Source organism: Lactuca saligna, chromosome 7 (genome assembly GCF_052625555.1).
Source record: "Lactuca saligna cultivar CGN05327 chromosome 7, ASM5262555v1, whole genome shotgun sequence".
Classification (NCBI taxonomy): domain Eukaryota; kingdom Viridiplantae; phylum Streptophyta; class Magnoliopsida; order Asterales; family Asteraceae; genus Lactuca; species Lactuca saligna.
The window spans coordinates 144,385,605-144,399,984 of record NC_136423.1 but is presented as its reverse complement, the minus strand read 5'-3'; positions in this window follow the sequence as shown (position 1 = coordinate 144,399,984).

The window sequence follows — 14,380 nt, the reverse complement described above, 5'->3', positions numbered from 1 at the left end:
ACTAAGTCCATAGCTACCGGTGTTTGTCCCATAGGCACTAAGTCTATAGCTGCCAATGTATACTCACGTCATCTTCTATCTCTCATCATCTATCTACCCATCATCATACCCCACATATTCGTATATATAAAATATGTATACAGTTTAAATCCTTTAAAACATGTATAAAACGTTCATCCAACATAGACAGCAAGTATTCAGATAATATGCACACATAGCACGTAGTTTATATTAAATACTTCATATCTATGTGTAAGATGAGAGGGACTATGCACTCACCTGATTAGGTGGTGATTCCGAACTCAGACAAAACTTCGTTATCTTAAAACAATTTTCCTCGACAAAACCTAGTATCAATACCACTAGGGTTTAGTTTTTAACGTTAACCACGACTAATTAATAGTCTAGCTATTATTACTATTATATAAGCGTTAAATAACACTCAATATAACTCATAATAATAGCCCAAATAATTATTTTAAGGTCCTAATAATGTTACTATAATTAAATAAAAGATATATTAAATATAGTATAGGCATAACTCACTTACAATGGGTTTTTATTAAAAACCGGGCTTCGTTGGAGCAGCGTTTCCGAGCCGAAAGCTTTTCTTCTCGGAGCCGTCGGGCGCTCTGGGGATTTCTTCTCGTGATAGGGAGGTTCCGTAGACTTGGGAGGGGTTTAGGGAGGCTAGAGAGAAGTTAGAGAGAGAAAGAGAGGCTTATGGTGTGAAGAAAATATGAGGAGTTCACCCTTGTATTTATAGGAGTTTTATAGTAAAGTAGCCTCTAAGCTTCGTCCGTAACTTTTGCATACAAGCTCCGTTTTTGTCTGTCTTTTTACCGTTGAGATCCTATTAATGAGATCTTCAACTTTCGTTTAGACCTCGTTAGCTAATTCTCATTCTATCTTGGATTTACAAAACTGTATCGAATTCGCCGCGCTCGAAAAGTAGGGACTAAGCTTCGTCCATAACTTTCGCATACGAGCTCCATTTTTGTCTGTCTTTTTACCGTTGAGTTCCTATTAATGAGATATTCAACTCTTATTTAGACCTCGTTGGCTAATTCTCATTCTATTTCGGATTTACAAAACTGTATCGAATTCGCCGCGCTCGAAAAGTAGCGACTAAGCTTCGTCTATATCTATCTCATACTATCTCCGTTTTCGATGTTCTTTATATCCATGCGTAGGTAAAAATAATATCTACAACTTTCATTTTGTCTCCGTCGGCTAATTCTCGACCGATCATAAATTTAACAGTAGGAGGCGTTTAGACTGTTAAATGACCGCGAAGAATTCGTAACTCTTTCATACGAACTCCGTTTTCGTCCATCTTTTTACTGTTGAGTTCCTATTATTGAGATCTTTAACTCTCATTTAGGTCACGTAAGCCAGAAACCGCTCGAACTAAAATTCGAGTTTCGGGTTGTACACTACTAAGCTGAAACTTTGAAAAATCATAACTTCCTCATACGAAGTCAGATTTGGGCGTTCTTTTTACGGATTTTCTCATTTTAACATACTCTACGACTTTGGTTTAGATAACTAAGGCTAAAAAGTCTTCTATCATAAATTCACTTTTTACGCTTCCCGGTGCCGTGCCGGTTTTGCCGTAAAACTTCGACGGGCCATAACTTCTTCGTTATAACTCAGATTTCGGCGTTCTTTATATGTACGGAAACCTTGTGATATATACTATAACTTGGTTAAAATTATTTATTCTAAATAATCTTTTGCCGAAAAGTCGTTTTCGACCCATATTGCCTCTAAATTGACTTGCCCGGATCTACGGGCGTTACAAAGTGTTTACCAAAATCCCTATTAGTCAATTAACAAAAAAAAAAAAAAGCAGATAAAAAGAGACGATGCCTAGTAAAAACAAAATGATTAACATAAAAGTATTCTATAACATAGAAGAAAAATGCTTATAGTGCTCGATAGAAGGTTAAATGAAGACTTACCGTTTCTTCTCACATTTATTGCTTTATTAAACAATAGCACCTATGATGAAACAATAAAAATAAAAAAACAACACAATTGAACCAGAAAAATCAAAACTTGTATTGAGAGAGAGAGAGAGAGAGAGAGAGAGAAAGAGAGAGAGAGAGAGAGAGAGAGAGAGAGAGAGAGAGTTCCAGTGGAATGAAATAAATTTGGAAAAGAAAGAAAGCAAACCAAAGATAGAAAAAGACCATACCTAGGTTCGGTGTTCGAAGGCATCAACGATGGTGGAGATGGTGGTTGAAGGGAAGAACCCTAGCCATTCTATTTAAACAAAACCCCTAATTTCTCGATATGGGATAAAGTGTTCATTGGTCTTATTTGTTTCATGCTTTCCTTTGTGGTATTCTTCACCTATAAGAGGTGGCTTACGATGATAGTAATTGTGAGATATAGACTTTCTTGAGGGCGGCTTGCGATAGTGGTATGATGGTGAGTGACATGAAATCATGGTGGTGACTTGTGCGGTGATCTGATAGTTGGTACTGCGAGGGGAGCTTAGATCTATGAGAGAAAAGAAGAAGAGGAAACAGAGGGGCCAAGAGAGAATGATAATGGTTAGTGGTAGAGAGAGGTTGAGAGTGACTTTTAAGAGACCAAGAAACCGAAGAGACTGGTAACGAAGAGGGGCATTGGAATCTGATAAACTCTTCCGTGTTGTATGTTTCATTTATAATGTGGAAACATAGGTGGATGCAGTACGATGCCTTCCCTTTCAAACTGCAAGTACCTGAAACCATAATCATAAAAACTGTAAGCACAAAGCTTAGTGAGTTCCCCAAAATACCTCATATCATACATACTATTGGGCCTAGTCCTCATATTAGGCTCAACCCATATATTGGGCCCAACGCACCATAATGGGCCTAGCCCTGCCAAACCAATGGGCCTAGCCCGATCATAAAAATAGAAAAGTCACAAAGATAGTTAGCACCTACATAACATACAATGTTCCTTGCCCCTCATGATCCATGGGCCTAGCCCAAGATACAAATGGGCTTAACCTGACATATAATGAGCCTAGCCCAACATACAAATACAAGAGTCACAAAGACGACTAGCATAACAGAACCTAGTGGACCAGCATTGGTGCCTTCGATCCACGAGTACTGTGAGGAGACTCACCTTTAGCTGCTGAAACTCTCGAATAAATCTCTGACAACTTGGAAAATCCCCGCACTATCAACATCAAATGGAATCCAATTATTAATTGGATTCCGACCCATAACTAAGAGTCTAAGATACTTAGCCCAAAACTAGGGTAAAAGACCATTCTACCCTTTATCTCACTTGGCCCAAATCCAAGTCCCAATTTGACTACTTCTAACGCCCAAATCCTAAATGATATTCCAAAGCCCAATATGGCCTAATTTTCCAAATTGGGCCCAAAAACCATCATGGGCCTAAATCCAAAGGAGCCCAAAAATACAAGCGAGAAGCCCATAGTGGAAATCTAATGGCCCATCAAGGCCCAAACTAAGAAAACACAACCAATGGGCCAAACCGTAAATATCAAACCCAAACTTCCATCTGTTAAGTACGCGAGGCGTACTTAGCTCGTACACTAAGCGTACTCCATTCAGGATCAGTACGCACAACAAACCAACTTTCTCACTCCAATAAGCACTTAATCGGCTAAGACAAAGTTCCAAACTCTTAGATATGATTCTTTAAGGCTACTAATCACGTAAAGTTGACAACTTTACTCTCATGCATAGATTAAAGGGACCCAAAATCTCAAAAAGAGCTTAATAAAGGTCTTAATGCTTGCATGGACCAATATCTTCCTTAAAGTTGACATTGTTATGAAAATGGGGACAAGATCTAGATTCTATAGCTTCTGGAGTAGATCAAGAGGCCACCTTTAACTCAAAAGTCTCCAAAAGTGTGCAAAATACACCATAACTAGATCTAAAACCAAAGATCATCAAGGTAAGAGCTTTTTACCTCAAAATACCTGCAAATTAGCAGAAGATCCCGAATCTACAAGCTCAAGCTATCCCCTCAAGTTCTCATCTTTTTTTTTCTTCTTCACCAACCACCAACAAACACTCTTCCAAGCTCAAAACTCACCAAAACACTATAGGGTTTCGATTTCAGGGTATTAGGAGATGGAGGTTGGCCTAAAATGTCCAAAAGATGACATTATGATGCTTGAATAGGGTGTAATACCTAAAATTAGGGTTTTCATCTAGCTAAAGTATGCCCAGCGTACTCCCTGAAGGTCCACAATCCTCTCAGCCTAGTATGCTAAGCGTACTCCTTTGTACGCCCTGCATACAAGGCTTAGCCTTTTAACCCACCAACTTCTGGAGGCCATAAATTCTTCGTTATGAGTTCGATTTCGATGATCCTTATATCTGTGGAAAGGTAACAAGAATCTCTACACTTATATCAACTCATCCTTACCTTTAAACTTCCTGAACTAAAATCCAATTTCCATAAAAGCCCGAATTGCCACTTTACTGATATAACCCATGGATCCAAAACACAAACCGAATTCCCATATTATGTAACTTACCTTAACCACCCCCAATAGGTCTAAATCCCTCTTTCCTAAAGGCCCTAAGCCTTATCATAACTGATCTTTTGGTCACAACCCCGAATTAGGAAATGATTAGGAACAGGGTGTTACATTTCATGTATGTATTGTATATGTAATATGATATATATTATTTTTGGGAACTTATTAATATTTATGCTTATCCGTAGTTTCCAAATATTTTTCAGGTTGTTCTAGCGATCAAGGAAAAGGCAGAGCATGATTGAACACTTGCATCAGTGCGTTTTTATGATTTAGTCTTCCGCTGATTCTATGTAATTATGCTATTTTGGAAACCTTGTTTTTACTATGTTAAACAAATAGGTTTCTTTATTTTGTACTTCTTTGTTTTGTCCTATAAATCAATGAGTTGATGTAGGATTCATTTCTCAACCCATCCAAGGCATTAAGTTGCATCAAACAATTATAAGGCAATTCGGGTAATTCAAGGTTACAAGTCTTGAAAGACCAAAGCCTTGTGTTCAATTTCGACTGGTAAATGACAGTTTTTCCTAAAAAAATAACCTATAAGGCGTAGTACAAATTGGTGTTTTGAAAGTGATTCGAAATGCCCACAATGCGTCATCGAGCTTTTCAGACCATTCTTTTTTAATGGTTCCAACCGATCTTTCTAAAATTCTTTTTAAGGTCTGATTAGTGACTTCGGTTTGCCCACTTGTTTGAGGGTGATAAGGTGTCGCAAACCTATGGTCTACACCATATTTTATTTAACACATTTTCAAGATGATCATTGCAAAAGTTGGTACTCTGATCACTTATTAAAGCTCTAGGCATACCAAAACGAGAAACAATATTTTAAGGAATTTAACGACTACACGTGCGTCATTAGCCGGTAAAGCTTGCGCTTCCGTATACTTTGACACATAATCAACCGCTACTAAAGTATACTTATTACCTCAAGATGACGGAAGTGGACCCATGAAATCGATACCCCAAATATCAAAGACTTCACAAAACTGAATGTTATTTTGGGGTATTTCATTTTGAGAAGATATGTTACCCAATCTTTGGCATCAATCACACTCCTTCACAAACGTAGTAGCATCTTTGAAGATCAAAGGCCAATAAAATCCCGTGTTAAAAACCTTATTGGCTGTGTATTGGGCCTCATAATGTCCTCTAATTGGCCCATTATGAGAATGGTGTAAAATAACATTGGCCTCTTTCCTAAACACACATCCCCTAGTTATTCCATCAGGGCAACTTCTGAATAAGTATGGCTCATCCCAAAAAAAATATTTGATTTCTGAGAAGAGTTTCTTCTTTTGTTGATGACATAAGCCCTTTGGAAGATAACTTCTTGCCAAATAATTGACTATGTTTGCGTACCATGGTTCTTCACCCGCTACCACCATCATGTATTCTTCGGGGAAGTTATTATCGGTCTTATTTTCTTTTAATTCGTCAATTTGGGATTTTCCAAATGTGAGAGATGATCAACCACCACATTCTTTATCCCCTTTTTGTCTCTGATCTCGATGTCAAATTCTTGAAGTAAGAGAACCCATTGAATCAATCCAGGCTTCACATCCTGCTTACTAAACAAATAATTAAGAGCAGAGTGGTTAGTAAAAATAATTGTTTTGGACAAAATCAAATAGGACGAAATTTGTCAAACGCATAAACACAACCAAAAGCTCTTTCTCAATAGTGATATAATTTTTTGGGAAGGGTTAAGTTTTTTGCTTGCATAATAAATTGGTTGAAATGTTTGTTAACCCTTTGACCTAAAACTGCTCCAAATGCAAAATCACTTGCGTCACACATGAACTCAAAAGGGAGGTTCCAATTTGGGGAAACCATGATGGGGGCGTTTGTCAAGTTCTTTTTTAAAGTTTCAAAAGCTTCTAATCAATCCTTAGAAAAATTAAAGTCCTCATCTTTTAAAAGCAATCGGGTCAAAGGTCTTGTTATTTTTGAGAAATCTTTAATGAATCCGCGGTAAAATCCCGCTTACGCCTCGAGGCAGTTGAAGCCTCATGACGCATGACGCATGACCTGGAGTTGGTGGAGGTTTTTTTTGCCCTCATTATTTGGTGACACTACCTCTATAGGTTCCGTTGTACCATTTACACGGATAACAAGAGATTGAGGTACTTGATGGACCAGCTAAATCTAAACATGGGACAACGATGGTGGTTGAATGTGGTGAAGGATTACGATTGCAAGATCCTGTACCACCCGTGAAAGGCCAATTTTGTGGCCGATGCACTTAGCCATAAGGCATTCGCTGCCTTGATCTGAGACATCTGCCTGAGGATAACAGTAGTGATTCCGCTTTTGGAGCCAATTCGGGAGGCTCGACAGGAGGCTATGAAGGAGGAGCACCAGAAGAATGAGCGTATCATGGGTCAGATTTCCTCCTTCGACTATGATTACCACAGGCTATTGACACTCCATCGTAGAGTGTGGGTTCGGTACTCTGGCGGTGTGTACCAATTCCTGATGGATGAGGCACACAAATCCAGATTTTCCATACATCTCGGGGCGACGAAGATGTATAGAAATCTCCGTCCTGATTACTGGTGGCCATTCATGAAGCGGGATGTAGCCTAATACATCGAGAGGTGCATGATATGCACGAAGGTAAAGGCCAAACACAAGAGACCTCATGGAAAGATGCAACCATTGGATATCCCTATGTGGAAATGGGAGGATATTAACATGGACTTCATTACGAAGTTACCTTGGGCTGATGGGTTTTAGTATACTACAACATCCTATGGTGCACATACAACCCTATATACCTTGGATTTATGTTTTCACTAATTATACATGCAAATGGATTCCAAGGCATTAACCTATAACTAGCATGCAATTTAACATAAACAATACAAGATACTAGTTACGATAACATACCTCTTTGTTGTAGCTTGATTCCATGGAGCTTAAGAGCCTAATGCCCTAAATGTGATACCTCAAATGGTTCACACTACGCCACCAACAACTTGGAATAACTTGAGAGAAAAGTTATTAAGCTCAAAATCGGCTAGTCCTCTCATATGAATCGCTAGGTCCGATTTCTTGATCTATGGGGTCTTTATATATTGTGGCTATAAGGGTTACCCCATGTAACTCATGTATTTCCATATTCTTCATGCTCCATGGTTTAAAACCTCCATGGAGTATCCACAAGTTACTCCATGGGTTTAGCCAAACATGAAGAACTATGGATCATAAGCTCACATATATAAGAATAAATGATTTACACAATCAATCCCCATATATTTAATTAGTGTCTATTGATCACAACATTAATTCTTGATCAATACTAGTTCAATAATATGATTTCATATTAATATATTAGAACTTATAATATATTAATAAATCATAAATATCCTTTTATCACAAAAGTCTATCCAAATTGTTCTGATGCCATGCAACCCAAATGGACCATGCCAAATCGGGTCAAGTACATACCAATTATAGTTATGGACTTAGAGACTAATCCAAAAGTCTCCCACTTGGATAAGTCTAAAACTGTTATTGCAAGTATTGATGGGTTTTGAGCACAACATCAATCCTATGGTGTTCATGCAGCCCTAATTGCTTGGATCTAGTTTTTCTACTTTGAACATGCAATAAATTTCCAAGACTTACAAACCCTAGATCTAGCATTCAAGTAATCAAATTAACATATAAACTAGGATTTAGATCTTACCTTGATTGTTATGTAGCAATAACAATCAATTCCTTGGCTTCAGAAAGCTTACTGCCTCAAGTGTTGCACCTCTAATGGAGTCACAAACACCAAGAACAACAAGGCTGAAGAGGAGAAGTGGAGAAGCACTCAAAATCGTCTAGAAACCCTAAGGGAAGTCTTGGCCACGTTTTTGGGGCCATAGGGGTCCTTTATATATGTAGGCTATTAGGGTTTTCAACTAGAAAACCCTAATCAGACTGCTTGGGCCTTAAGCAGTCCAATGGACCATTCTAGAAGGCCCTTGGACGATTACTTTATGGATCTCTATATAGAATTCGTCCATTGCCATCTAATGGATCCTAAACCCAACTTTGTAACTATCTTATAATTACAATATCAGGCCCCTTAATTTAATTAACATTTTTTAGCCACAAAATTAATTCTTAATTAATTCTTGACTAATATTAATTAAACAATATGATTTCTCCTTTAATATATTATATTTTTAATATATTAATAAATAATAATTAAACCTTTCTCATCTTAATTCATCCTACAAGTTGTTATGGTGAAGGCAACCCAAAAGGACCATGCTTATAATCGGGTCAAGTATAAACCAAAATAGTTATGGACTTAGACACTAATCCAACAAGTATGACTCCAAAACCCGACTAGCAATCGTAGCTGTTAAAAGCCGTTGTCGAACTCTGAACTAGTTAATGAAGCGTGCATTAGATAAGGTATCATATATTCCTCCATTATAGATATCATATGCACTCAGACATGGATTATAATCATTCTCTCTGTCCATTTCCTATTTCCCGATTTCTGATTTATGACGAGTGACTAATTGAACAAATCAAATCAGTCCAGGACCAACCGAGCATAATGTGTGTAAAACTCACTTAGTTTTAATCCTACTTTAATTATCAAATAACACACAAAAGGCAGTGAACCTATCGATTGTGGTATAGCTAAATAAGCAGGGTATCGAACACAGGGAACGACAAATTAAATTAAAAACTAATTCTATCTAAGTTGATTAAGCAAAAAGGGGTTTTTCTCTAGTTTTACAAGACTAGAAACTTACTAACTAAAACTAATTTAAGACTAGAAAATGACAATTTAACTAGATTCAATAATGGGAAAGGAACTTCTGTTAAGTTCAACTCGGTTAACTTTATGGTTGATTTTAAGGTAATAGTGCAATGGATTAATTCTTTCGTTGGTTACCGATTCAAGTGATTAAGTTTATGTTCACTACCCTAATCCTTAGCAAATAAACTAATTCAAACAGTGGCCAATTGCTTAATTTAATTATGTTTACTAGATTAATTATTCGGGTTAAGTTAGACTTGCAATAGCTAATTAATTCATTATTCTTAATTAACCTCTTGTTTGATGGTCATCTTACAAGCTTGCACATGAATTTACTCAATTTTCTTATTAATCCTAGTTTCATATTCATTAATTCTAGACATATGGTATAGTGGTCACATATCATATGAGGTTGATAATCAATAGATGTTCATGCTAATCAATTATCTTCCTATTAACAGAAAATTAATTATCATTCATACACAAGGTTCTTTAGCAGGCTAAAATAACAATAATTCACCAACTTAGAATTAATCCTACCAATCAATCAAACCATATTGTTAACTTTGTATTCCCAAACAGAAGTCTAAAGAATTTAGTTCATAACTAAGGTAAATAACAGCAAACAAATAAGTTCAAGTTGCTTAATCATGTTGACAAAACAAAAGAAATAAGTAGATTGATGAAATTATGCCTTAATTACTCTCGGAATTGGATTCTAGCTTCCTTGGTCGGCTTCTAGGGTTCTTCTGGCTTCTTATTCGTAGCTAAGCACTTCTGAAACTTCCCAGAAATCTCCCCTCTCGATTTATGGAGTTATCTTTAAATATGCGTTTCGACTCGTCGAGTCATATGGTGACTCGTCGAGTCCCTCTCACATTCTTCGTATTGCGATAACTATCTTGACTTCCGAATCATTATCCTTCTAATTCCGCGACCGGACTCGTCGAGTCCATGCCCGAATCGACGAGTAGAAGCCTTTTTTTGGGTGTTTTCCTTCTTCATTCCACTCTTGAGCTCCTAACCGCTTCTCTTGCTTCCTTTCGCTTCCGAGCTTCATCTTTGGAGTGAAAAACATAATTTAACACTTTTAAGTACCTTTTGTCCATAATATGCAACAATTTAGCTAATATATGAATAAATAAACTATACTTAATACACACTAAATATGCACATATCAAAATACCCCACACTTGTCTTTTGCTTGCCTCAAGCAAAACTGAATTTTAACAGATTAGAATCATATATAATAACTCCAATCTAACCCAGCCATTATGCCAAGACCGCAACGCATGCATTTGTGTCTAAAATGTTTCCTAAAGAACCCCCCATATTCCAAATACTCACAATCCTCATAAACATTCGCCCACTCACCCCGAACTATGCTCATTTTATGCAACCCTCGGAATCCATCCTCAGAAAACCTCTTTACCCTCAAGGTATTTTTAACTGAGCAACCCAAGCATACATATTCTAGAATTACAACTTTTCGATACCACTATGGAATTCTTTGAATTCTTCACTTCCTTGATAATTTGATCTTTGATATCTTTGAATTCACCAACTTGTATTGACTTTTGGCTTCTTCAATTTTTTGGATTTCTTGGAATTTTGATCTTTAGATCTTCACTTCATTTGCTCCAAAATTCTTACAAGTTTTCTTGTAATTCTCTCTCGTTTTTTTTACATGTATACCTCACTTTTTTTTCACTCAAATCCCTACATGCTTAAGCAGGGGCGCTCAATCTCAACCTTTATTGGCTAATGATAAAAACTTTCCTGGATACATTTCAGGTTTAGGCTGCTAAACATATTGCATCCCTCAGGCTGAGCAAGGTCGTGTTTTTGTCTCATGATTTCACTGAAATAAGGAAGCCACAAATGCACTAGAACGTATATAAGCTCAACTAAACATTTGGGTTTTCATGCAATTATTAACACGATTCTAATATGGAATCCTAAATTTTTTTTTTTACCAAAATTTTCTAATTAAGTCCTAAATAATACTTTTGGTATACAATTTTTTTTTAAAAATTGACTATTATGTAACCAACCCCCTACCCCACACTTATGTGATGCAATGCCCTCATTGCATATGATGCATAAAAACAGAAAAATAAAGAGGGAATTGGAACAAACTCCCCTGGGATAGCAGTGGATAGGTTGATCCCTCTCATTTAAGCTCCAACTTCAATCAACTTTAGACATGGGAATATCCCATCCATGTCTTGGGTGTTTCCTCTCGTGTGGGTCGCTCCAAATATGCGAAAATCGGTGTAAGATCTTCAAGAATGGAAATGGAAGAATAAGGAAGCAAGTGGTACAAGTATTAGCATCAAATCAGCAGTCTTTCGGCATAAAAAATAAACGACTTGTCGAGTCATATGGTGGACTCGTCGAGTAGCAGCGCACCTTCTCAGAATTTGTGGAAATACAAGGCGACTCGTCGAGTCAGCTTAGTGCACTCGACGAGTTGACCACTGAACGAAAAATCTTGGTATTTTGCAACTGTTTTAGCCTCTAAAAACTTCTTTAACTCTTCCTCACATTCGGACTCAATTGCTCATACCCCTAGGACCGGACTCGACACTTTGACATTAAAAACCCGCTTCCTTGCTCGCTCTCACTCGTGAAAACATCCATGCTTTACATCTCCAAACCATCCTAAGCAAGCAATCATAATTCAATCCTAAAAAATAACTAAAGCAAACAACCATTAAACATAATAAAATCTCAAAGCATACACACCAAAAAAAAAAAAAAAACAAAAAAAAAAATTAAAATTGTTTGATTAAAAACACAAAAACATCAAAATCAATCTTCATCCTCCTCATCATCATCGGCGGCTCCACTTCCCCCGGCTCCGCTTCGTCGCGCACCAATCCTCTCATCCCAAGATGGAATGAATGGGTAATTCCCACCATCAATATGTTGAATATTGAAGTGGTCAAAAAGTCGTATGTGGGATTGGTTACTAAAGTTCAGCCCCCTCGCCATTTGATCCTGCATCCGCCTCATCTCTACATTGTACCAATCCATTGGTACGTCTTCATTCTCGACCGGAATCACTGGCGGCTCGTCCTCCACATCCCGTTCTCTTCTTGATCTCACCCTCCTTCCCGGTGCTTCGGGACCAACAATGGGGTCATCATTTGGAATGGCATAATGGCCACCACCATAGTCTTCAATTATCCGTGCTCTTCGGAAAAGAATGGGATTAAACGGGGGCGTCGGGATCAATGTCATGAAGTTCCAGGCACCGCGGTTCATCAACCCGAATGAATTAGCCAATCGAGTGACAAACATTCCTCCATTGATACGGGAGGTTTTGCGATCTTTGACTGCACCCTCCGAAAGGTATGAAGCTATACACCACGGGATGTTGCAAAAGACGCCGGGTGTTATTATGCTCCATAAGTAGAAAACGTCAAGGTTGGAGACCTTGTCATCGTCTTTCCTTTGGTTGATGGTGGAGGAAATAAGGCGGTGAATGAGGCGGTGAGTTGGGGATCGGATGCTCCCTTCTTGTGCAGACTTTGGGATGTAAACTTTATTTCCTATGGTATTCCACCAACCCGTGCTTGTAACTCCATCGGGGAACACCATGTGAGTGTTTGCCAAAAAGGTCCGAAAGATGTTTGTTGACACCAAGGGTTGATCATAGATCCCTAGTCGGCAGGCAAAATGCGTAAAAAAGAACAAAAGTTTAAATTTGATTCAGCGTTGTACTCGCCGAGTCGGGGCGAATGCACTCAACGAGTTCAAGTTAAAATCAGGTTTTTTTATTTTTTATTTTTTATTTTTTTTATTATTTTTTTTATATACCTAAAAACTTAAACAAAAAAAAATTAAACAGAAATTAACGATGAATCTTACACAAAGGATCGATTGAATTAGAATTTTAATGCTAATTTTAGAACCGTTCCCCGGCAACGGCACCAAAATCTTAATGTGTGTAAAACTCACTTAGTTTTAATCCTACTTTAATTATCAAATAACACACAAAAGGCAGTGAACCTATCGATTGTGGTATAGCTAAATAAGCAGGGTATCGAACACAGGGAACGGCAAATTAAATTAAAAACTAATTCTATCTAAGTTGATTAAGCAAAAAGGGGTTTTTCTCTAGTTTTACAAGACTAGAAACTTACTAACTAAAACTAATTCAAGACTAGAAAATGACAATTTAACTAGATTCAATAATGGGAAAGGAACTTCTGTTTAGTTCAACTCGGTTAACTTTATGGTTGATTTTAAGGTAATAGTGCAATGGATTAATTCTTTCGTTGGTTACCGATTTAAGTGATTAAGTTTATGTTCACTACCCTAATCCTTAGCAAATAAACTAATTCAAACAGTGGCCAATTGCTTAATTTAATTATGTTTACTAGATTAATTATTCGGGTTAAGTTAGACTTGCAATAGCTAATTAATTCATTATTCTTAATTAACCTCTTGTTTGATGGTCATCTTACAAGCTTGCACATGAATTTACTCAATTTTCTTATTAATCCTAGTTTCATATTCATTAGTTCTAGACATATGGTATAGTGGTCACATATCATATGAGGTTGATAATCAATAGATGTTCATGCTAATCAATTATCTTCCTATTAACAGAAAATTAATTATCATTCATACACAAGGTTCTTTAGCAAGCTAAAATAACAATAATTTACCAACTTAGAATTAATCCTACCAATCAATCAAACCATATTGTTAACTTTGTATTCCCAAACAGAAGTCTAAAGAATTTAGTTCATAACTAAGGTAAATAACAGCAAACAAATAAGTTCAAGTTGCTTAATCATGTTGACAAAACAAAAGAAATAAGTAGATTGATGAAATTATGCCTTAATTACTCTCGGAATTGGATTCTAGCTTCCTTGGTCGGCTTCTAGGGTTCTTCTGGCTTCTTATTCGCAGCTAAGCACTTCTGAAACTTCCCAGAAATCTCCCCTCTCGATTTATGGAGTTATCTTTAAATATGCGTTCCGACTTGTCGAGTCATATGGTGACTCGTCGAGTCCCTCTCACATTCTTCGTATTGCGATAACTATCTTGACTTCCGA